This window comes from Anopheles maculipalpis, chromosome 3RL, assembly GCF_943734695.1.
Source record: "Anopheles maculipalpis chromosome 3RL, idAnoMacuDA_375_x, whole genome shotgun sequence".
NCBI lineage: Eukaryota > Metazoa > Arthropoda > Insecta > Diptera > Culicidae > Anopheles > Anopheles maculipalpis.
The window spans coordinates 62,324,383-62,347,992 of record NC_064872.1 but is presented as its reverse complement, the minus strand read 5'-3'; the positions used below and the strand labels follow the sequence as shown (position 1 = coordinate 62,347,992).

Sequence of the window (23,610 nt, the reverse complement as noted above, 5' to 3'; positions counted from 1 at the left end):
AAACTTTCGGCTGGCGCTTGGGTGCTGTTTTCATAGCCAAATTCTTCGACAAACACCCAGGCGGGCTGGTGTAGCTATTGTAATGTAAGCCACACTCTGTTTTATTTGCAAACTATATTCCATTATCAAATTCGCTTAGGTTTGTATTTACAGTACGTAACAGAATGTTGGCAGTCATCAAGTAGAAAAAATGATTGATTCTTTCTTTTTTTTAAATAATTGGATCAATGTAGATACAGATCAATCCTTTGCAGCATAATTTTATAGTATTTCAGAATCAACAGCTTGATGATAAAATTAACCACTTAAATTTCATCCCATCTTTCGTTTCTCATTTTGATTGCAGTTGGTTTCCATTTACATATTTTTCATAAAGATTGATCTGCATAATTTACATACGCCAGGATGGTATTTGGTGTCATCAGCAGTTGTTACAACAATATTTGCGTTTAACGAATTCCAGGTACATATATCACTCGAAGCTGGTCCATGGTAAGCCGCCAATCGTGGAAACATCGGTTACCACAAAAAAGAAATAGTTTTTTAATATTATGTTCTCCGAACAACCGAGAATATTAATTTTTGGTTTTATTTTTATGCATTTTGAGCTAAATTTTTGTTAATTTGTATTCTGTTACAAGGAACAAATCAAATATTGAGGTCAAAGGCATTTTTTTATATAACTAACTACATTTCAGCTTCAAAATGTTTAACCAACATTCAAAATAGTGCGTGATGTCACTATCGATGAAAGTATTACACTGTATGCAATTTCATAATTAAAATCACCTTGCTAATATAGTCTACAAAAATGTAAAAAAATAAAATTTATTGAAGCTGAGGAGATCTAGATTTAAATATCAGACTTTTTGATGACTGTACTAGAAAAAAAAAAGGATTTTGAAATAAGTTAATAAACAACCACAAGAAGGATGCAAAATCTCCAACCTAACTGCCTTAAATTATTTGTAAGTTGATTGATTATCATGCGAATGATACATTGAATTTGAAAAATATGTATTAATTTGTTCATTTGATCATCATATAACAGGTTGGCTGATAAGTCCCCGGTCTAACAAAGAAAAACACATTTTTTTGTCAAAATTTGTTTTTATTATTCAACATAGTTCCCTTCAAGAGCGATACAACGATTATAACGACCTTCCATTTTTTTTATACCATTTTGGTAGTACTCCTGCGGTTTTGCCTCAAAATAGGCCTCAGTTTCGGCGACCACCTCTTCATTGCAGCCAAATTTTTTCCCTGCGAGCATCATTTTGAGGTCTGAGAACAAGAAGAATTCGCTGGGGCCAGATCTGGAGAATACGGTGGATGGGGAAGCAACCAAAAATTGCTTGACGCTCTGACGCTCTGTCTCACAAACTAATTGACATACAGACGTCAAATTTTGACACGAATCATTTGAAGGTTGGTGCTATATAAAAATAATATGCATTTAATACTATCGGCGCATTCTATGTGTCAGACCGGGGACTTATCAGCCAACCTGTTACATAACTAAAAAATTCAAAAATAAACATTATTTTTAAACAAATTAATAATAATACTACTAAAATGGTAAGAATATGGTAGAAATTTTCACCTTAAATATTTACAACAAATAATTCTATTCTTCTTCAAACTCATATATTTCTAGAAACACTGGTGTATAAGTTTTCTGTGCCACACTGTGTTGGGCAGAACTGGGCAGGAGTCAAGAGACGTTTTATGGCACCCAAGGGAATGTTTAAAGATCGCTTAGAGCCTTTGCCATTTACATAAGCCCTTTTCCGAGCGTTAACGCAAACGACCGATAACCGATAGAATTGCACAAGGCACCGAGTAGAACGGAGCGAGTCTAACCAACTCCATCCATGCATTCAGCAGCGTTCTCGCTTCTTTTTATTTCATTTTGTAAAAAACTTGTGCCAAAACATCCCTTTTCGCACACAAATAGAATGGAAACGTTTTTAGAACGTTTTTGTCTCGTACCCAAGCGCGCGTGCTGGACACTTTTTGCTTTTGGCTGCTGTTTCACCGTTTCCTTTCGTGGGTCGTGGGAAATGGTCAAATCCAAACAACGTTTCCTTGATTAATTGTTGGCAATTAGTGCACTTCGAGACAATAAACAAACATTATGCGCAACGGCATTGCGTTGGTAAGCCAATCGACGGCAATGAATCGGCCAGCGAACAACAAATTGCCATTTCGAACAGTTTGGCCGCTGCTGTGGCCTTGCCAAACGTGGGTGAAAATTGAGTTTCGGGCGTTTCTTTTTTTTGGTGCCTGCTTTCCTAATCAACCCACAACAGCTAGCACGGTCCGGTTTTGCGGACCGTGGGAGTGAACTAATATAAACAAGTCGTTTCTTCAAAGTTGCAATGATTTATGCCGTAACTTTCGGTGTGAATGGGGTAGCAGAAAAAGAATATGAGAACTGGGAATGGTTTTTTTGTGGTTATCATTTCAAAGGAGAAGTTTTTGTTCATCGTTCTTACTTGTTTTGCTTGCTACTCCTAACATTTGCCCCATTGTTTTTTTTTATTCTCGACTGATTAAAGATACCGCGCTCAGACACGCATCGCGCTCATTCTGTGAAGCCGATGATGAATGTATCGTATGCATGCAGCTGCACACCGGCACCCAAGGTCAGGGTAGATCTTTATTTTTAGTACAGCACGTAGTGCATCTTGCGCTGGGCGGACTGGCAATGGCAATGGCCGCTGAGAACGATGACTGGATCGGTGGAAGTTTATTGAATTTCCTTCGTTCTGGTGAGATGAAAATTAAATCAATCAATCAAGAAGGGTGCGAGAGTGGAAATGCGGTTACCGATGAGGTAGTGACAACTGCCGGCATCGATCCGTTCCGAGAGTTGGCTGTCGGCAGGAAGCTATCGGTGCAGAAAGATTCCACTCTGACATGCAATGACATTGGACGTAATCGAATAAAAACATTCTAGAGATATGTTAATCAAAGCCCGGTTTTAATCAACTTCAATCAATCATTCCGTTGCGTGACGATAAAAAAGAAACCACCGGATGCAGTTTCGGTTTCGGCATTGTGCTCAAAAGCTACGGCCAACACACGACCAGGCGTACGTCGAATGTTTTTTTTTTTCAGGGATTGATTGGTTTGAGCACTGAACATTTTGATAGACATACCGATATAAATGCAATCGGTAAACTGATGACTCTTCTTCCACTTTAGCTATGTGATATTCATCGTTTTAAAAATTTTATAGCTCAAAATTACTAATGCACTACGAAGCTGCTAAGTGACAGCAGACGTAAACTTCCAACGAAAACTTTTTGCCCAAGCCCATGTTGGCAATGTTTCTGTGAACGTCACGTGCTCAAACAAGATGGCACTTGCTTACTTATCCATCAGCACCAGGCGGAAGCTTGGGGAGGTAGCACCGTCCTCAACTTTTCCGATCCGAACTTTTTCCATCATGCCCGGGCTGCCCGGGATGCTTTATGCAATAATTATGTCTCAACGTGCTTTGACAGGTTAGGATACTGGAATGTGTGGTAAACGTTGCTGTCGCCTGGCGCTAACCAGCTGCCGAAGGATACGGATGAGATGTAAGACTGTCTTATAGGCGAAACGGATCGGTTAGCATGGATGGATGAGAGATAAAAGAAAGTTGCTGCTTGAAGTTTGTGAAAGATCGGTTGGGATCAAATGGGATACGTGGAACGAGAAGTAATAAAAAAAATGTGTGTGTGTGTGTCTGTGCGTGTGTTTGTTAAAAAATAAACAGCTTCAGTGTAAGCAAACTCCCTAACCAGCATCCAGCAACAAACACTGGTGCGTGACTGGGTCTCTCTCTGTGTGTGAGTGTGCGTATCTCGGTTCGAGTTGGTTGGAAAAAGTGATTTAAAAATCTCATTTAAAATTCTCATCAACTGTCAAAACGGCGGAAGCAACTCGTTTTTTCGCTGTTGCTGCTGGTCACGATTACGATGGCTGCTGCTTGTAAAATGTTTCGCTTTTTTTTTCATTTACGTAAGAAAAACTTTGCATCGCAGTCTTCCAGGAGCATCCGGAAGATAGTTGTTGGAAAATTCCGAAAATGATTTTAATCAGCTAGATAAATTTCCCTTCGAATGTGATAAAAAGCTTGGAACACTTGGTGGTAGGAAAGGCAATGAATTTTTCTTTTAAGCACTTACACGAACATAGTTTTAACGAGGTATTTGATAATAGATAATAAGGTAATTTTGAGAATTTTTCATATTTGATATTCTTAGTTGCTTCATTGGCTCTTCTTGCTTTGAAAGTTTTCCTGCTCGTAATCCTAGCTTAAATAAATCCACACGCTCGCTGCGATCAAAAAGAAGACGAAAAATAGCCGTAGTATTTTCAGCCCTTTGCAGGATATTAAATTGGCAAACCATTTAGAGCAAATTGAATTCATCTTTTCATCAGAAATGTCCCTTGATTTAAATTTTCCCAGAAAAGGGTGTTGACGTGGAAGTTCGGAAAAGACAATTTCGAATTGTTTACTTTCATCAGTGGGCCGTTTTCTATTTGCTTGTGAGCGAGTCAACATTGGCATAGCTTTAATTTCGAACCGTTTCGAACCAGGCATCAGGCACGGGCACAAAATTGAATTGGGTTAGGTTTAAATTAAATTTCCCTAACCCCCCTCTGTCTCGACGGAAACAACATTGGAAAATTGGTTTGCATTATTTTCATTTCGAAACCTTTCCAGCACACACAGATTCACAGATGCCGTTGGTTAGCATTAAACCCAACAGGCGGAGACGACAATTGTCAACAGACCTTTATGCCGGACCGGACGATACTCACCCGTAACCTGGTTGGGAATGTCGCCAATTAGCAGTGTGCATCCGTTACCGTTCCGGGGCATGAGTTTTCTGTTTGCGTGTGTGTGTTTGAGTTCAAGCACGGTAACTAGTTTCTGGGGCGGCACCTGGTGCTCGGCTGCAGTTCCGACCCGAAAAGTGCACCATGTGCAATTTTAATAATTAAATGCAAACAAAATGCTCCGAGTTGTTAGGCACTCAGTGGAGAGATTTTCGCAGAACTCATCAGCCCGAAGACAGGAACAAATGCATCTGTGCTTTTTGTCGATTTGAAGCTTAACTGGATGGGACAATTCGATGAAAGGCTGTATGGTTGTGAAATAGGTTTTCCGTCATCATTTTCTCTTTCATTTTAGTGAAATAGATTTTGAAAACGATCCTGTACAACTGTTACATACACAAGTGATTTCTATAAATCTTTAAGCTGATTTGAAAAAAAAAACATTCATGTAAACTTCACTAAAAAAATTAAGACTTAATGTTGACCATGTTTTGTCAGCAACACAAATCGATTCCGAATGAAAACATTTTCAAATCGTTCGGAACGTACTCCTAACGCGCTGTTCTGCTCCATTTCATTGCTCAACGAAGGAAAAAGATGAAGGCAAAGGATCGTTAAACGAGGTGGCAAATAAAAAAAGAGATGACAAAAAACGCAGCAGCTGTGAAATGGTGATTGAAATGGAGCACGTTTTTGAGGCGTATCGTAAGCTGTGTATTGTGACGGTAAGTGTATATTTGTTTGATTAAGTCTGCAGATTTGTTCACAAGGCCTAGGACTAGGTTGATCGAAATAAGTATATATCAATATGGTGTAGTCGATGAAAGATATAAATGGTGATGTGTGGTAATAATGATGTGGGTTGGTTGTATTAACGATGTGTTGATATGTTAGAAACAATTGAAGCGGCATTACACATTTATAGCACTGAATTCGATGAACTACCGGGCGCCTCCATCGATTGAAACGCAAAACTTCCAGAGCAGACACTTATAAAATACGTTTAAATGCTGCAATAATGCATTTGATAATTGATTCGAAATAAAGTAATTTTATTCAAAATTCCAGTAATCTGCACCAATATTTCGCTTATTCCTCCTGCAATGTAATTCTAGACCGCAAGGCACACGCAAAAAACCACATCAAACAGCAACACACCACACGAATCAGCACTGAGCTATGCTTCAATTAAGCTGTCAAATTTAAAACGCAGCTCTACTGGCCCACTCTACTGATCAGTAGAGCGTTTCATCTATATGGGGAAAAACAAACAACAGTGAGCGGAGTGCAGTGACAAGCGAAAATAAATTATGCTTTCGAGAGACCATTTTTCGACACCGCAAAACAACAACTTAACAGTGGACATTTTTAAAACTTGACATCGGAACCCGAACAACAGCAAAGACATAAATGCTTCAAGACATAAAAAGTGAATGCATGGACATGATCAATCGCTGTAGCTGTAGTTTTGTTTTAATTTTTGACAGCCAATAAATTGTTCTCGTCCATATCGCCCGCCGGAGTGCGAAGAATTGGTCCAGGTGGATGGGATTTTAAAGGGTGGAAAAACATATAAAATAAAACTCATGGATGTGTTTTGTAGAATGAATAGCTCGCCAGGCTAGCGTGTGAAACGATTGACTTTCGCACGAGACACTTGCTAGACGGGTGTCTCCGTTGCGTGGTTAAAATGTGGGCTGACCAGCGTGAGAAATCGTATCCATTAGTTAGGGAAAAGAGTTTGCTACTGTCCCGGCAATGTTCCGTGCAAAGTGTTATTAATAATCTTGTAGAAATAAAGCACGAAAGATATAAGTTTTGCCACAGTTTGAGATGAAGAATTGGTGGGGTTGGGTTGACCTTAGGACTGAGTTTGGTGACAAAATAGCTTTGTATAAATTTAATGACATTTAAAGATAAATCTTTGTACTTTTTAATGTTTTGCAATAGCTTGGACAATCCCACTCAACTAAATTTCTTTATTTTACTTGTCAAAATACTGCCATTTTTTTGCAAGCAATAGAGCGCGAAAGATAAAACCACTAACCCGATGTGATGGCCCCATTGTCCATTGCACTTCATAAATTTGCTTGCATCATTGTTGCACAATGAAAAGCAACCTTCAGCAGCCAGCAACATGTATGGCAACATTGCTCACTGTCACACTGGAATGCCGTGAGTGAGAGAGCACGAGAATGAGTGCAAAAATGTTTCAACCATTTGCCCACTGTTTGGTCGCAAATTATAAATACGTATATAGCTTCGCCAAAGGAAACCGCCACAGTATTCTGGGCCGTTTGTCTCGGTGGCAGCTATATTTGCGTTTTTTGTTTCCGTTTTCCTACTTGCCACTTCTTTTTTTTGAACTCCCACACTGGCCGGGCAGTATGTTTGCAATCATTTGGAATGGACTTTGGATGTTGGCAAACGAGGGAAAATTCTTTTGGAACCATCGTTGAGATATGCAACAGAGGAAAAACCGTGATTTGTGGCTTTTTTTTCTTCTTCCTCTCTTTTTGTGGTTCACCTTCTTTCTCATTCTTGGTTTACGGTCACGATCACGCTCACGAGTTTTATTCTTTATCCCAGCGTTAGGAAAATTAATCACCTTCGCCGAGCGGGATGTACAGCGGAAATGGGAAACCTCGTGCCAACGCTTCCCACACACAAGCGCGGTGGAAAAGATTGTCCTCGGAAAGTGTGTTGATCGCAATCTGAATTTTCTCAAAACAACCAAACCTCCCGCAACTCAACTCGGAAGCAACAGTAGGGGAAAAAAAGGAAGGCACAAATGAAACAGTTACTTCACGGTCGTCGCGGTCGGAAGTTTACTTTGGCGTACCCGCCATTTTGGGTGGGCTGAAAGTTGAAAAATATTTCGCCGCACATTCGGGGAGACCTACCGGGGAGACCTTGCCGTGTCCTCGACGAGCGACGGTACACTTCCATGTCGGTCGGATCCACGAACCGGCATTTCCTGCCCGTGTTATTCGCAAGGAACATAATTTATAATCTCCAACTGTGCCGGGTGCTGGTAGCGTGTTCTCATTAAGAAAGCGGTGCGACATTTTATCGCCTTGGTCACCATGGTTGGTTATGCTTGCCCGATGGCTGGGGTTGAGATGGCTGGGATGGGATCGAGTGGTTGGAAAATGTATTCCCAGTCAGAACACCGGTACACTGGATTAAAAGGACATATATAAGCACTCCGGTTGACCATGAGAACGAACGATATTATAACCAGCTGCGTTTTAGTGTTCGGGTAAAGTAACATGATGATCAAAAGAAACTCTTCTTCAGTCCGCTGTACAGTGCAAAACCATCTTTGGGTCGCTAGTAATGGAGCACCGGTCGGTCAGCGGTTAATTAAAGCAATCGCATCGAAATTCACCCATCAGGTAGTTCGGTCTAAAACCACATCTAAGCCAAGGGACACACGAGTAAAACATATCACTAACGATACAAATTGCACCATTTTCTCCAATCCAATGTTGATGTTGATTGCAAATATCGGTAAACTGATGGAACGCACATACATACTGTCCACGTGACAGTTCATTATGGCATCGTACGCATCAACGGTTGTGTTTTTGCGGCACGTACGCACCCAGAGACGGAAGTGGGTTGGGGAATGTGAATTAGCTTCGATTGAGTGTACGATTGTGCAATAAATTATGGAGCTATAATTGCATTTTCGGAAAAGTGCCGGCTAACGCATCGCCGATCGGTGCGGAAGATAATGATCGCACGTATGGAAACATTGGACCAATTTGTCTTTGATTCGTTTTATGCAAGCAAATTATTGTTTGTTGATGGAATTTTAGGTTTACGTTTAAAAACCATGGAGTTTATCAAAATAGCGTGGAAGGGTTTCGATCGAATATACAATTTATTTTGCTTTGAACACTGAAACAATGTTATTCAAATAAGTTTTAATGCAATTTGGAAAATTAAAGAATTTTTTATTTATTTACAATTGAATATGACGGTCCAGTTCCGTATTGTCAAAATTAAAGATTTAATGTGTTAGAAAGAATGAATGAATGGATTATGTTATACATCTATTGCTGATTTAGCCAAACGGCAGTCACACAGCATTTGCCTGGAATGTTTAAAGTAAAATTTTGTTTATTGCAAAGCATCTAGCGTTTGCAACACTCAATTATATTAATTTTAATTAATGTTCTTTAAAAAAAGTGTAGCATTTCTGTTACACATATTCTTTTTTGTTTCTTTTTGGATGATCTCTCAACCAGGTCGGTCTTCGAATGACTTACCAGGCTTATTGATTCCACGTAATTAGATAGTTAGTCCTCCCTGCTGGACAATCGAGCGGATGGGATTTGAACTCCAGTCCTGCGGTGTGACCACCGCTGCTGCTCTAACTTCTACCTCTGAATCGCTCCAATCATGTTAAATATTTAAAAGAGCTTTTTAACCTTTTTTTTTATTTAAAAGTTGTTTGAAAGTTGAAAGCGCTGCTACTCCTAGTACTACAAGTTCATGTTTAACTTGTTGTTCCTTTCCTACGTATTGCTTGCCCTGTTATGAACCCTGCAAAAGTTTCTAACAGATTCCATTTCTTGACCTCATACAATAAATGCGATCCTGAGCAGTCAAATTTTGGACAAATAATTCTGTTGGAATTCAAATTCTGTTGTTCTGTTGTCTGTGTTTGTGGCAATACCGTACTGATACGGGTATGGTCCGACACCTTGTGAAGGTTAATATAGGATCGCCATACCCTAATTATACCATAATTGAGCAGAGACAGGAGAGGTTGGTGCAAGTAGCAGAACAAGTCAACAGCAGCAGCAACACAGCAGCAAGAACATCAGTGACAGCAACAGTGCAGAGTACGAAGTGCCTCCGCCATCTCTGGATGAGGTTGCCAGCACCATCAAGCAGCTTAAAAACAACAAGGCTGCTGGTAGTGATGAACTGGCGGCCGAGCTCTTCAAGATGGGGTCGGAGAATCTTACCGTCGAAATGCACTGAGCTGATCACGAGAATCTGGGAACAGGAAGAATTACCGGAGGAGTGGAAACTGGGCGTCATTCACCCAGTCTATCGTGTCATTTCGGCAGCTACCAAGCGGGGTTTGTTGGAAGCAAATCCACCATCGACCAAATCTTCACTCTTCGGCAGATCTTCGGCAGCGGCATCACTTTCCTGGAAAGCTGATCCGGCTGCTAAAGGCCACCATGGGGTGCAGTGCAGAGTGAGAGTATCGAACATGCTGCTGTCGGAATCGTTCGAATCTCACAGGGGTCTGAGGCAAGGGGATGGACTCTCCTGTCTACTGTTCATTTTAGCCTTGGAAGGTGTCATACGAAACGCGGGGCTAGACAACGATATCCGTGGCACGATTCTCTACCGGTCTCTTCGATTTCTTGGCTTCGCCGATGACATTGACATCGTGGGCAAGACGACAGCGAAGGTGTGTGAGGCGTACACCTGACAGAAACGTGAAGCAGCAAGAATTGGATTGATGATCATTACGACGAAGACGAAATACCTGCTTGCCAGTCGCTCTGATCGCGATAAAGCCCGAGTGGGAAGCAGCGTGTTATTCGACGGCAACAACCTCGAGGTGGTAGAGGAGTTTTGCTATCTTGCGACAGTCGTAACTTCGGATAACGATGTGAGCAGCGTCATCATGAGACGCATTGTTCAAGGGAATCGTGCCTACTACGGCCTTCACCGTCTGCTGAGATCCAGAAAACTTCGAGACCGCACAAAATGTGAGATGTATCGCACATTGATTCGCCCGGTGGTTCTATATGGCCACAAGTCTTGGACCATACGAGCGGAGGATGCAAACGCTCTTGGCGTGTTTGAGCGTCGCACCCTCCGTACCATCTTTGGCGGTGTGTTCGAGCATGGAGTGTGAAGAAGAAGGATGAACCACGAGCTTGCTGAGCTATACGGAGAACCAGACATCCTGATGGAAGCAAAGACTGGCAGGATACAATGCCTAGGGTATGTTATGAGGATGCCGGACTCATGCCCCACCAAGAAGGTATTCGTAGGCGATCCCCAGTTCGGCACGAGGCGTCGGGGAGCACAGCGAGTTCGTTGGCTGGATCAGGTGAAGGGTGCCCTGTCGGAGATCAGGTGTCTACACGGATGGGAAGCTGCAGCCAGGGATCAAGTTTTCTGGATTTTTGACCAGGCCATGTCACGACGACATGCTCTTTAAAAGAGCAGGCCAACATAAGTGAATGAGAGAGAATTCTGTTGGAAACTTTATAAGGTTCCCAACGCTTTGTTAGTTAGGAGGCGCAAAGAAGAAAAGGGGAGATAGTAAGGATCAGAAAAGGGTAGGACGAGCCTGCCCCGGGATCAATTAGTGAACGATCGAGTGCATTAGCAAATAAGTGCATTAGCAAATAAGAAAAACTAGTTTTTTGAGTATCTCCCTACCCAAGATAAGATTTCAAACCTCAAACATACATGGAAGGGATATTTCTTCTGAAAATCGAATGTCGCGAAGCACTTCACCTATAAGCATCGAGAGGAAAGATATAAGGCTCAAGGTAAGGTCTCGATACCGCCAACGTGATATTGAAGATAACTGTTCGTTCAGTCAGCACGTTGTTGTTGTATTTTTGTCGATATTCTTCCCATCTGTACCAAAACTATTCAGGTAGGTTACTGTGCAAAACCATGTCGAGCAATCGGAGAAAGAAATAACTTCACCAACTTTTATACATTGTTGCTGTACTAAGCGTTTTAGATTATGTGCCATAATTGCGCTATTACTTGCACAACTTGCCATAAATGAAATTGTCATAAGACTGTTCCCTCGTAATGAGGACTGATCAAGCAATTACGCGAAATCAATAAGTCCAGCAAGCCATTAAATGGCCGGCTAGCTCACTAGCATGCCGTTAAAGCAAGAAGAAGAATAAGTTGTGTCTTTAAATACAAATCCTTCGCTCGCTAGATTGTTTTTTTTTTATGCACATTAATATCGTTCTACGAGCTTGTCTCGTGGTCATAATTAAAATTAAGCTCATAAATTAATCAATTAGATACACAGTACACTTTATTAGCTTATTCAATATAAAACGCTCGACTTCACCGAAGAGTCGTTAGCTTTATCCTCACCGTCGTCTGTGTCTGCATGGCTGGCAATAAGCAGATAGCCGAAGTGATCCTCAGTTAATTACTTCCGCAAACTTACTGCTCGTTCTTCTTTCATAACCACCTGCTGCATTTGGCAGGCATTTTGAATCTTTATAGATGTTCCTACAATTATGTTACTGTACACTTTAATAAAGCATTTATTACAAATATTTACTTGAATGCCTTTCAAGTTGAAGCTTTTCCTTATGAAGAGGAATAATTTTGTAACAAACCAATATCAAGTACTCAAGCTGTAGGAAATCTATTGTACCATATATAGATCGATGAAGCTTGTTGAATCATATAAATAGAAGTAAAGTACTTCTGGAGTATGTAAAGCGAATATTTATGTCTTTAATTTTTGTTTTCATCATTTGTTGTGCTTTTATAAGACGGAGCGCCATTATCATTTTTTAGCCACCTTACCGATCCATTTCGCACTGTTTATCTCAATTACTATCACTGGAGGGTACAATTTATGCAACTAATTTCTTCAACCAAGTGTGGCCAATAAGCGTGTTTCGCCTTGTACGCTGGAGCTCCGCGTGAAATGTAATTTATTTCGATTATAATTTATCATCTTTATTGATCCTGTCACCGGCAAGCCCAACCCCGACACGCTAATTTGTCGGTACGCGTCTCGCCTGTGCGGTGCGGCCGCTGCGGCCTACGGAAACACTTTTCCATGATTCGCTTGAGCAAAACCGATTTCTTGCCGTCCAAGACGACGGTACATGCGATAAAACCATTCGCTCGCTTGTAGTGCCGTAAGGATTGTGCCTTTCTCCTGGGCACGAAGGCACCTTCAAGCCGAGGACATTCGACTTTCAGAACAAAAATTCGTTGCGGAATACATTTCCCCCGTAGCTGGACTCCCCGGTCAGCAGGAGTACGCTCAGGATATTGGGTAGGCGGAGCTTTTAACGATGGCGTAACGATAACGAGGCACAAAAGCACAAGAGAGCAACAACGAAAGAAGCAGAAAAAAAAACAACTCAAGCAATGGCGTACCAAACGGGATTACCGGAATGGATGATTGCCGTCCGACGGACACCAGTCGTGCCGTTTTTATGTGTTGTTGTTGTACGGACGAAGTTTTCCTTTCCAGAGCTGCACCGAAGCACTCGAGTCTGCATGGAGACGCAGCGCTGCCCACACACGTTTGCATGGCTAAATGAGCAATTGGAACAGTGGACGCTATTTGGTTCGTTCCGGCATGAAAAGAGATCAACCCATGGTTTTGGTGAGTGGCAAGCTAGAAAGCTACCGAAGCCAGACACTTCAACAACGCTTTTTTCCCGTACGAACGTCCCGGCTGGCTTAATACCTCGGGAAGTGTATCGGTGGTGTCGAAAATCGATCGGCCAAAGGTCACGCGACGAACATGGATAGAGGAGTAAGTGTTGTTGTTGTTGTTGCCGCTGTTTGTTTGCGGGGAAAGCTTCATGCGCGCAAAGGTCATCCAGATGCTAGGAGGGAATGATTTAAGCGTAATGGGGCACTGATTTTATGACGCTCATGAATGGGAAGATTTGTGTGTGGACAGTGTGCTACCATTGGCACACCGTAAAGAGCCACTTGGTTGGCAAAAGATATCGCTACAGGTAAAATGGCAAGCAAACCAATGTACGACACTTGTTTTCCAAGGGTTTTCATTATGTTACGGGAATGGAGAGTTGGTTGAAATGGTCACTTAAATACGTTTATGTCTTAATATCAGGCGAGCAAGGCGAACGTTTGTTGATAGGAAAACCGATAGGATTTCTAGATACTCATAGCTTCTTTCACTGTTATGAGTTTATCGCGAAAAACAACCCTGACAAGCATTTAATTCTGATGATAAACATCAGAAGAGAGGCTTCTTATCAAAAAATTTTATTCCGGAATCTTTTTCCGAAATCAAGTACTCCGGACATTAGATGTTTATAACCTGAGTGGTAGTTAATGGAATTCTGTTTATTTTTAATAACTTCACTTAGCAATAAAGGCCACTAAGTCTCGCTAACGGAATATAACAAACTTTTTAACCCTTTAAACCCCTTTAAAACCCTTTTTAGAAATTTATTTTTGTGTCAAAATTGTTTTTAGTTATTCAATGACAACTGCTGATGTCGCAATGGTAGCAGGTATTCAGCACAACAGCAAAGGTCTTTTGGATCGTATCCTCTATGCAAGGAATAACTATCCATTGCTGGCTATAAGTCTAGCTTGCCGTTATGTGGCTAGTAAGACATAAAAAAGGGTTCTCCTGTCATCTATTGTGTCATCTATTGTGTACTGATCTCCAATTTTAATCAATCAAACTAATTCGTGTTCTCTAGAATCGTATGCAACATCCTAGAATAAGGGACTAATGCTTCGGGAAGACAGTGTTAGCGACGGAATGCCGGAGAGATCTTGTTTATTGTGCTCTTAAATTGTTCATTATGCGGGTTTCAAGATGAACTAGCAACTTCAAGATGAAGCTGATCTTTTGTAACTGACTTTTTAATTTTTTTTGCATTTTCACTGGGATGATCTAATGGCCTAATGTTATTGGTAGCGAGGACGGTTTTCCATTGCCAAAAGATTCGAAGTGAACCTATTGAAGCGTTTGTGTAAATCTGATAGTATTTTTATTGTTGTGTTTTCAAATTCTCCCAAAAAATCTTCGTCTTCCATTTTGGCGGTACAAGCTCAACAGGCCTTATTCGTAGCTGGATAGCCAGTCCTGCTTGCTTAGGTACGGTGTGGAGGTAGTTCAATACCCAATCCTGGCGTGTGACGAAACACGATGCCACCGTCTCGTCCATAGAACTTGAAGCTCGATGAATAGCAATTACATATTTGCAGGCTTAACGTACTTCAGATCTAATCCAATCGAAATCAATCGATGCAAAGATCAATCCGAACCCTATTATGGGGTAATTTTTATCTTTATTATTAAAAACTATACCATATTAAAATGCACCCTCATCCATTAAATCTACAAATTCCTGTGTCGAAATGTGTTTCGAGCCGAAAAACAACTCCACAAATAAGTACCGAACAGAATATGAAAACAAAAATCCGTAAAACACTGCATTTACTAGATTGTCTACCGATAAAGCAAAATATTGCTATACAACACCCCACCACTCCACTGAACCGAGAAGAAGGGAAAACATTTCCCAACGGCTTTTATCTTCGACACAATTATTCCTTTCAACACCTAATGTCCCCGTGCACATCCCATGCTCGCAATGCGCGATGCAAAACCTGCTCCTGGTACAGGAACGTGACAAAATGGTAAAGCATCGCATTGTCTAGCGTCAATTGGTTTGATGTTTGCCACGAGGCTTAGCACTGTCTGTGTGTGTCAGTGTGTGTGTTTGCTGCTACTTTTTCCTTGCACTTTACCGAAGAGATCCATATCGATATTGCATTGCATCGTACTGGCTTCCGGCAAACGCAATTCGCAAAAAATAGCACGTTTGGTATGCACCATAAAGGTACTTCTTCAGAGAAACGATATTCAATTGCATTGATGCTTTTTGTTTGGTGTGGTTCCGGGGTGCTATTAAACGGGAAGCTGGTGCATTGTGCGGATGCAGCTATTGGAATGCTTCGGTTGGAGTGGAGCAATTTCATGGGTGGAGGAAATCAATTTATTCCATTTTGAAAATTACGGATCCGGGCTCGTGCAACGTGCAATTGAAGTTGAATAACAAAAAAATAATTTAGACAAATATTACTTTACTAAGAGAACACCACATTAACTTAACGCTAATTTTAAATGATTTCTGCTCGCTTCTTTTAGCAAAGCAGTAGGAAGAAGTGATAGAATAAATTTGCAAAGAGCAATTAATCAAATCATGCTCATGTAAACATGCATCGTACCGCCCAGCCCAACCAACTCTAGCTGCATTTCCATTCCATTGTCCATTCCTCTGCACAGCTGGTCCCGCACCTTGGAATGCAAATAGAATTGAAGCATCTTCAATCGCCTAACTCTGGGAAAATTTATTACCACTGCAACCATATTGCTAGACGCATTGCCATAAATTGTGAATTCTTACTGATCCGGCGCGATAAATGATTACATGGATAGCAGAATAAGAGTAATAGTGCAAGGTTGCAGCTGTTGGAAAGCGCTTAACAAAAATCATCTAATCAACAGCTTTTTTCCATTCAAATAATAAGTCAAACAGTGTACCGTTTGCATGAAGTTTGAGCCAAATGATGCTTTTTCGAATGCAAATTTTAATGGAATGAACTTTTTGATGGGATTTTCTGAGTGAAAAAAACTGCCATTTCGAAACATTTTTTTCCTAACTCATTTTCTTTCGGTTCATAGTCTCTGATTTCGTTTTGTTAAACTTTTAACTTCTGCAATGATACTACAACGAATGTACAGTGGAGAATAAGTTTTCCATAACCTACCGCTCCGGGATAGTGATCAGTCCTTGGGAAACGTGTGGGAATGTGGAAACGCATCCGTTTTTTACGCGAAAATCCTCCACTACAGTATGGGGGATTTAGCAAAACTTTTCTCTGTTTGTTCGGTGAAGAAATTATTATTATGTTTCTTTTCGTGTACAATCCTTTTCCCGCGACCGTGGTGGTGGACGGCTTCCGCTTGGCTCATCGTTCGGTCGGACAAAATGGCACCGAAGCAGCTGCGCAAACGCCCCATCTTTGTCTGGACAGAAGTTATATAAAACCCATTCACATCCGTTGCAGTTGCCTGGACCTGGACAAGCAGCACCGGAGCAGGGATAAAGCGCCCTCGCAGTGCAGTGTACCGGAAATGACGCTGGTAAACAGTGTGCGGTGGGAACAGGCCGGCTGAATGTATTGTGAAGTTCGTAGTCAGCCCTTGGCCTCGAAAGATAATGCTCGTTTCGCTGCTGATGGAAAGTTTTGCGGTGAATTTTCTTGAGCATTCTGTCTTCGCTCAGTGTCTTCCTCGCTAATGTTCAGTCTGTTTTGTGTGTGTGTGTTAGAGTGGTTGTGGTCCACATTATTGATGGTTTTTGAAGGTTGATGGCGCATCGGCAGCAAAACTTCACTGTCCGCCAATTTTCCAACCGACATCATTTAAACCGAACCCATCACGGTTCGGTTGGTTTTAATTTTGTTTAATTCCGCCGTCCCGTGTCGCATCCGTCCGCGGCGGGACTATCAAGGATGGGAATGGTCTCCAGAGGGGTAAGAGAATCGGTAAGGCAAAGACGGGGATAGCAACAAAGTTTTGTTTCGTTTTGAATTATACATCAAAATACGGCGGGACCGGGAACAACGCAAAAGGCGCAGCATAAAGGAAACTTGATTTTCAATGTAATTTGCGACCGTGTCCTTGTCGTGGCACCATGGTAGTGGAGTAAAGATATGACAAGCTCATGTAATCAAGCAAGCAACACCCCGAACGGTGAGTGGAAGATATGGAAAATCAAATTAATATTCCTTCCCACGCTACGCAACGATTTCATTGTGGCAGACGCTACCACCGATTGGGCTCTGGCATACACAGTGGTTCATGCTAGAAGGACAAGAGATTTGGAAAAAAAAGCACACAGACACACACAACGGGCTTCCCTTTCAAAATTGAACTGTAACACGCAATCCGACATGTTTCCTTTTTGGCATGGCCAAAGATCGTTAACAGCAAGCGAGTGCCTGAAAGATTAAGGTGTCCCAGCGTCTTCGGGGCGGTCGGGTGAAGATGACACGCGGGATACATACACACAGGACACAGGAACCCTTCCATGGTAGCACATTAAAAGGTAATTTATGCGGCAGATTGCGTTTTGCCTCAAGGCAATGGTCATGAAAAGGATATTAACTGTCGGTTTTATTGATCCGTCCTGTCGGGTGTCTTTTCCGTCCGAGCAGAAACTGTGCCACGGGAGCATGGTTCGCTGAAGTAGGAATCATAATCGTTAATGTTTTAGTTTACATCTTTCAGAAGGAAACGGTTGCATAGCGCAAATTCTTTGGAAAACTTTTACTTGGTTTGTCCATTTCCACTTTACTATTTGTTCTATTTTATATTCTTTGCTCGAACAATGTACTTCTTGTAAAATTTGAGTATTATGACCAAAAAAAACCTTTTATTTGATACACAGTTACACAGATAACTTTAAACTTTACTAGCATGTTTGCTCTCTTCTATTTGAAAGAATTATCCCAACACTGAGTTGAACTGATGCCAAATGCAAACTCATATAGTTCGTTCAACGTTGTGGTGAATGTCATAGAGCATTTAAATTAATATTTGGTATTATTTTTGTTTTGGTATTATATATCGAAGGAATATGAAGAAGCAGAGTAGCTCAGGAGTTTAAATAGAAAGACAAGACAACAGCGAAAAAAGGCGAAATTAAATCCTATCCAGCTGGCTATACAACTACGAGTTATCTACGAGGATCTAGAAGCAATATCATTACTTTATACATTAAGGATAATTTTTCTTTTACTCACACTGTATAGCTTTGACGTGAAATTATAAATTTTCACGAGTCAACATTCTATGCTAAGAATACAAATTTCATTTGAAAATTTTTAAATGAAGGAATTATAATCGTGCTGTGTGAAACTCTTTGCCCTTTTTGACGGACTCATTGTATTTTATTTGTAATATAAATCACAAAATTTGTTGTTTCACGATTGATAAAAATTATTCAACCATCGACCAATACATCTGTTGCAACGCTTAATGCATTCTAAAATATACTGCAGTCTGTACGCATTACCAGGCGTCTCCATTGACCAGGCGCCTCCATCGTCGTTACACAACACCGTTGCTAGGAAACGGTTTACGTTACGTAACCCAGGTTCAAGCACGTCCGATTGCATCTTTACGGTTCGGTTGTTAGCTCGTGCAATGAAGGGGAGCAATAAACTTCTACCCTTAGCTTCGGTCTTTACACGTTATTTCCATTCTAAAGCAAGTGTATGGCTCTCTGCTTTCAACTTTGCAAAGTGATGTAGTGTTGAGAGGAGTGAACAAATAAGAAGACAAAAAAATCGTTACAAAACCTATTCACAGCTTTTCAACACACTTCAACGAATGAAAATTTAGCTACCCTTTCGAGAGTGTGAAAGAGGACCATTTTCACACCTTTACCTGTCTTGTAGTACGTTCAGTGATTTTTTACACAGGCTCGGGCGTGTTTTTTTTTTTTCATTGACACCAAATGATCTCATCCATCAACACGCACCCAGTCTAGGAAACACTAAAAACCTGTGTGCGAGTGAACCTTTTCGCACAAACATTTCTAACCGCTGTCTGCTGTACGGGTGCGCGTTAAAAGTGATCGTGATTGTGTTTGTGTGTTTCTCTTTTTTTACGGACACTTCAATTATTCCTCTAAATCAACACCGTTTCTTCACGGCCAAAAAAGCAATGGAGTAACAAAAAAAAAAAAAAACGCGTGTCCACTCACCTCGGATCTCCGAAAGGTTGATGAAATTTTGACTCATTGTGTTCTCCTCGGTTCGCTACAGCACACACACATAAACGGACCTCACCACACACACACACACACCCACACACAGCCACTCAAACGCACACGTGTACGGCGTACGGCTGCGGAGAGCAACAGGAAGCTATTGTGTGTTTCGGGTCACGCAACAGCCGGCCCACGTTCACGTGAGGCCCTTTCGGCGCCTATTTTCAGGATGCGGTCTCCAACCAGAAGGATGGGGATGTGGGACGAGATTTCCACCGAGATATAGGAGAGCAGTGTTGAAGCTTTTGCGTTCCCTTCTCCTCTAAGAGGCAGCTGGTGTGGTGTGTGAAAAAGGGGTGACGATGTTGAAGTAGGCCTCGGAAGCACTTGACACTTGACGTACTGTTGGTGCCCGAACGGCGTAGACGACAGGGGGGAGGTTGGAGGGTTTCGTTTGGAACCGGGCGGAAGGGTGGAAAGATAACACTTGCTATGCGTAACCACTAACCACTATCACTACGGAGAGCCGTGGGAAATTCGAAGGGATGCCTGCCGATGGGGAAACGTGGGCAGCATCCTCTTGAACGCGACCATTCAAGGACTGTTTGGAAAGAAAAGAGGGTTGAAAGCGCTACACAGCTCGGACAAATTCACATCCGTTCCATCCAGTGTTTTTTTTTTTTTTTTTTTGGTGAGAGTTGGAGGTTTTCTTAAGAGGTTTAAGTTGGTTTGTAATGTTTTATCACACTCATTACACTTTTTGCTTTATGAGTAATAACGCTCACTGGGGGATGAGTTTGAGGGAGTAAAAAGCAAATTTTTTTTTAGTAAAAAAACACCATTGTAAAGTGTTAATAATGTGTAAACAAAGCTCTTCGGAAAGTGTTGAAGTAAAAGCACTTTTTACTGGAAATATTTGCTTTGGCGGTATACCTTTCAGTGATAAAAATTATCAGTACAAAGTAAGAACAAGACGTTGATTATGTTATGCTCGAGACTAAGACTAAATGAAATCAAATTTGTACAAATACTTGAGCATTAAATTGAAATAAGGGCAGGATCATTCGAGTATCGTTGTGCGACTTCTATATGAATTATTTGATATTTATCTTCCTTAAGAACAACCAAGCAAACCGAAGGAGAACCAAACAAAAACTGACAATCGAAAGCAGTTTCCTATAGCTTGATAAACTGTATAAACAAAAACAAACGAACTTCGGAGTTGAACCGACACAGACACATAAATCCACGTCTACGAGCTCTGACACGGTATGAGGCACAAGGCGTTGAATTAGGTTTCCATTTCACATCCACTTAGAAAATTTCTCTTTCCCTTCTTCCACTATAATTCTCCATCAACCCGCACACAAACACTCTCGATGGCGCATTTGCACAGAAACACACACACACACACAGCACACTACAGGACTCTCGTCTTTTGCTCTCTCCACCCCAAAAAAAGCTCCACCCCTTATGAAGCTTTACGGGGGCTTCCAAGCACACGCATGCCACGGTGCGGTAGGTTTCGAGTTGGAGTTTGTTTTTGTTTTGGCTCGAACGCCTCCAAGAGCGCGCCAGGCGAGAGGTGGTAGCGAAACGTGCCATGTAATGATGGATGTCCTGGAATCGTTTCACGTGCCACGTTTGCCATGGTGGCGTTTTGAAATGTTTAGCAATGTGAGTGAGTGAGTGAGTGAAGGTTCGCTTTGCCAGCGACCACGTGGCCTCACTGTTGCTGTGCGGTTTTTGCGACGCTTGCGAAAACTGGACCGGGGGTTTTTCTTCCAGAGGAAACGTTTAATCGTTTGTTTCTCGGAATGGCCTACTTCTGACGATGCAATGGTGGAGATTAGTTTCTATATAGACACACAAACACATAAGGACGCAAGCACAGGAAAACTTATTTTATGTCACCAGTGATGTCTGATCTGGCGAACATCTCAACACGTTAGCGATTATTATTGCGTAGAAACCGTGAAAGACACTAAAACTATGCTCATTTTTCTTTTAACGCACTTCCGCTTTTTCACTTGAGGGTGAGAATCTTCCCAACACGAACCAGCATGTTGATACAGCTGGTACGGATCTTCGGAGTTTACCGATTATCCAACGGATTCGTCTGGCCTATAAACGTATGGTTTAGTATTTCTACCCAAGACACAAGCAAAATTCGGTATGCTTCGAGTGTATGGGTCGTCGGAAAAATGAAAAACGAAAAAATTGACTAATTTTTCGAGCTTACATACTATGCACACACTACCACTCCGTGAACTGCGGGGTTTTGGTTTTGTGGTGGGTATATTTGGGGATGACCTACATTTGTCAAGATCTAGTGAAAAACTGACTCGCCGTTCGCCGTAGCGAGGTCGCACTACCCGATGTGCGGGAGTTGTTTTTCCCATTTGCGAAACTCTCCGCGAAAAAAAAAAACTCTCACCTAACTTGCCACTCTCTTTCTCATCACAGCGGGGTTTCGTGTGTTGAGGTGGCATTTTCATCGAGATTCTCTCACTATTTTCGCTGCAAACAAATAGAGTAAATGAGTGTGAGAGAGAGAGAGAGAGAGCGGCGATATAACCTCTCACGAAGTATTTGAGTAAGAGCATGCGGTACGAGCTACTCCTCCAGTAGTAAAAGATGATATACGTTACTCGTGATCGTAGAAAACCAAACTCCAAGAGTACGCGCGGGCAAAGAAGCAACCGTACACCGATTTCATGTTTCCAGCAAGACAGCGAAAACTAAACAGTAACATGGCCGTGGAAAATGGAAAAGAGAAACAAAACATTGCTTCTGCAACAGGGGAAAACCAATAACCACCTCGCGGAAGAAACATGAATAATGCGTTCAGCGTACTGAAGTGGATGCAATGCGCAATATACTTCTTTGCTTGTTTTCGCCCATTCCCATTTTCCCTGCTTCCCTATTTTCGCGCTGGGTCACATGGATAGATTGCGTGTGCTTCCTTTGGGAGCAGAAGAACGATCTGAGCTAATGTGTTCATTCACATTACTAAACCAGATGTAGCAGTATCCATTGTGTACCGATACAGCAACGGTTTCTTTAATAAAAAGAAATTCGGTAGCAATTGAAAAGGAATTGATAAAAGAAAGCATCAAAGTTATTTTATTATAATTTTATATAACTGCCTCCATAACAAAAAAAATGAAAAAAAGGAATCTAATCAACCCATCACTGTGCCACTTTAACGTACAATTGCACCTTCATCCTTGCACGAAAGCTTAGCCGTAAAACGATTCACAAACAAAAATTGGAACACTTCACAACCGAGCACAGCCGTATTGCAGCAATCAACTTTTCATGTTTCGTACTCTAACATGCGATGCGAAGAAAGTGGATGAAAAACAGGGGGCCATTCACCGTACCGTCACACGCAAGTTCGCAGGAGTTTTTTTTGTTGTTGTTCTGCGTGTTTATCTCTCACCTTTAAACATCGTTTCATTTAAAGGCTAATCGTGTTGTTCAACACCGGCACCGGGAGTTACCCAAATTGTCGTACACGAACGACAACCGTTCCCTCCGGGCGGGGCGGTAAGCATGCTTAGACTCTTATCCTTAACCGTTTCTTCCCACCTTTATGCATAAATAAAACGACTATTATGCTTTCTTTTCTTCCATTCTAACAACAGCGAGCAGCAAAAAGAAAGTCGATTGTCACACATACAAGACGACAAAACAAAAACAAGGCCAGACAAATCGTCACATGGTGAGCGTTGTGTAGTAAGAAAGCGAGCTAGGGTGGGGAAAAAAGGATCGGGATGAAATGGATCAGACAAAAACACAGCATGAAACATCAGGGCAGAACAAAGAAACTGAAATACACACACACACACACACACACACACACACACACACACACACACACACACACACACGAACGGAGAGTGGCAAATAGTACAACTTCACCGCACCGCGTGAGAGGAAGAAATATCAAAATCGGATTGCGATTATGGGATTGTGGAAGGTGGAAAGCTATAGCCAAAGGAGGGGAAAAGCTTGAAAACACTTAAAGGGAAGCTTTTTACCCCGTGGGAAATGATCCAACCCCCGTTTGAAAGGGGTGCAGACATTGGTATCAGGCATCCCTAGCAACACAAAAGGTTGACAACGGTTGGGCTTTTCACGCTCACTCACGCCTGTCGGTGAGCAGCGCATTATTTTCCGGCACACACATTTTCCGAGAAAGGTCGCCAGTATCGAACGGATACTA

The 23,610-nt window shown here is 41.7% G+C and overlaps 1 protein-coding gene across 2 annotated transcripts in view; it reads right to left on the bottom strand.

The window, feature by feature from the left end:
* LOC126562633 (calcium-binding protein E63-1) overlaps window positions 1–23,610 on the bottom strand; it is a 219,496-nt gene that overhangs the window by 174,044 nt on the left and 21,842 nt on the right. The gene's annotated exons all lie outside the window — the stretch shown is intronic.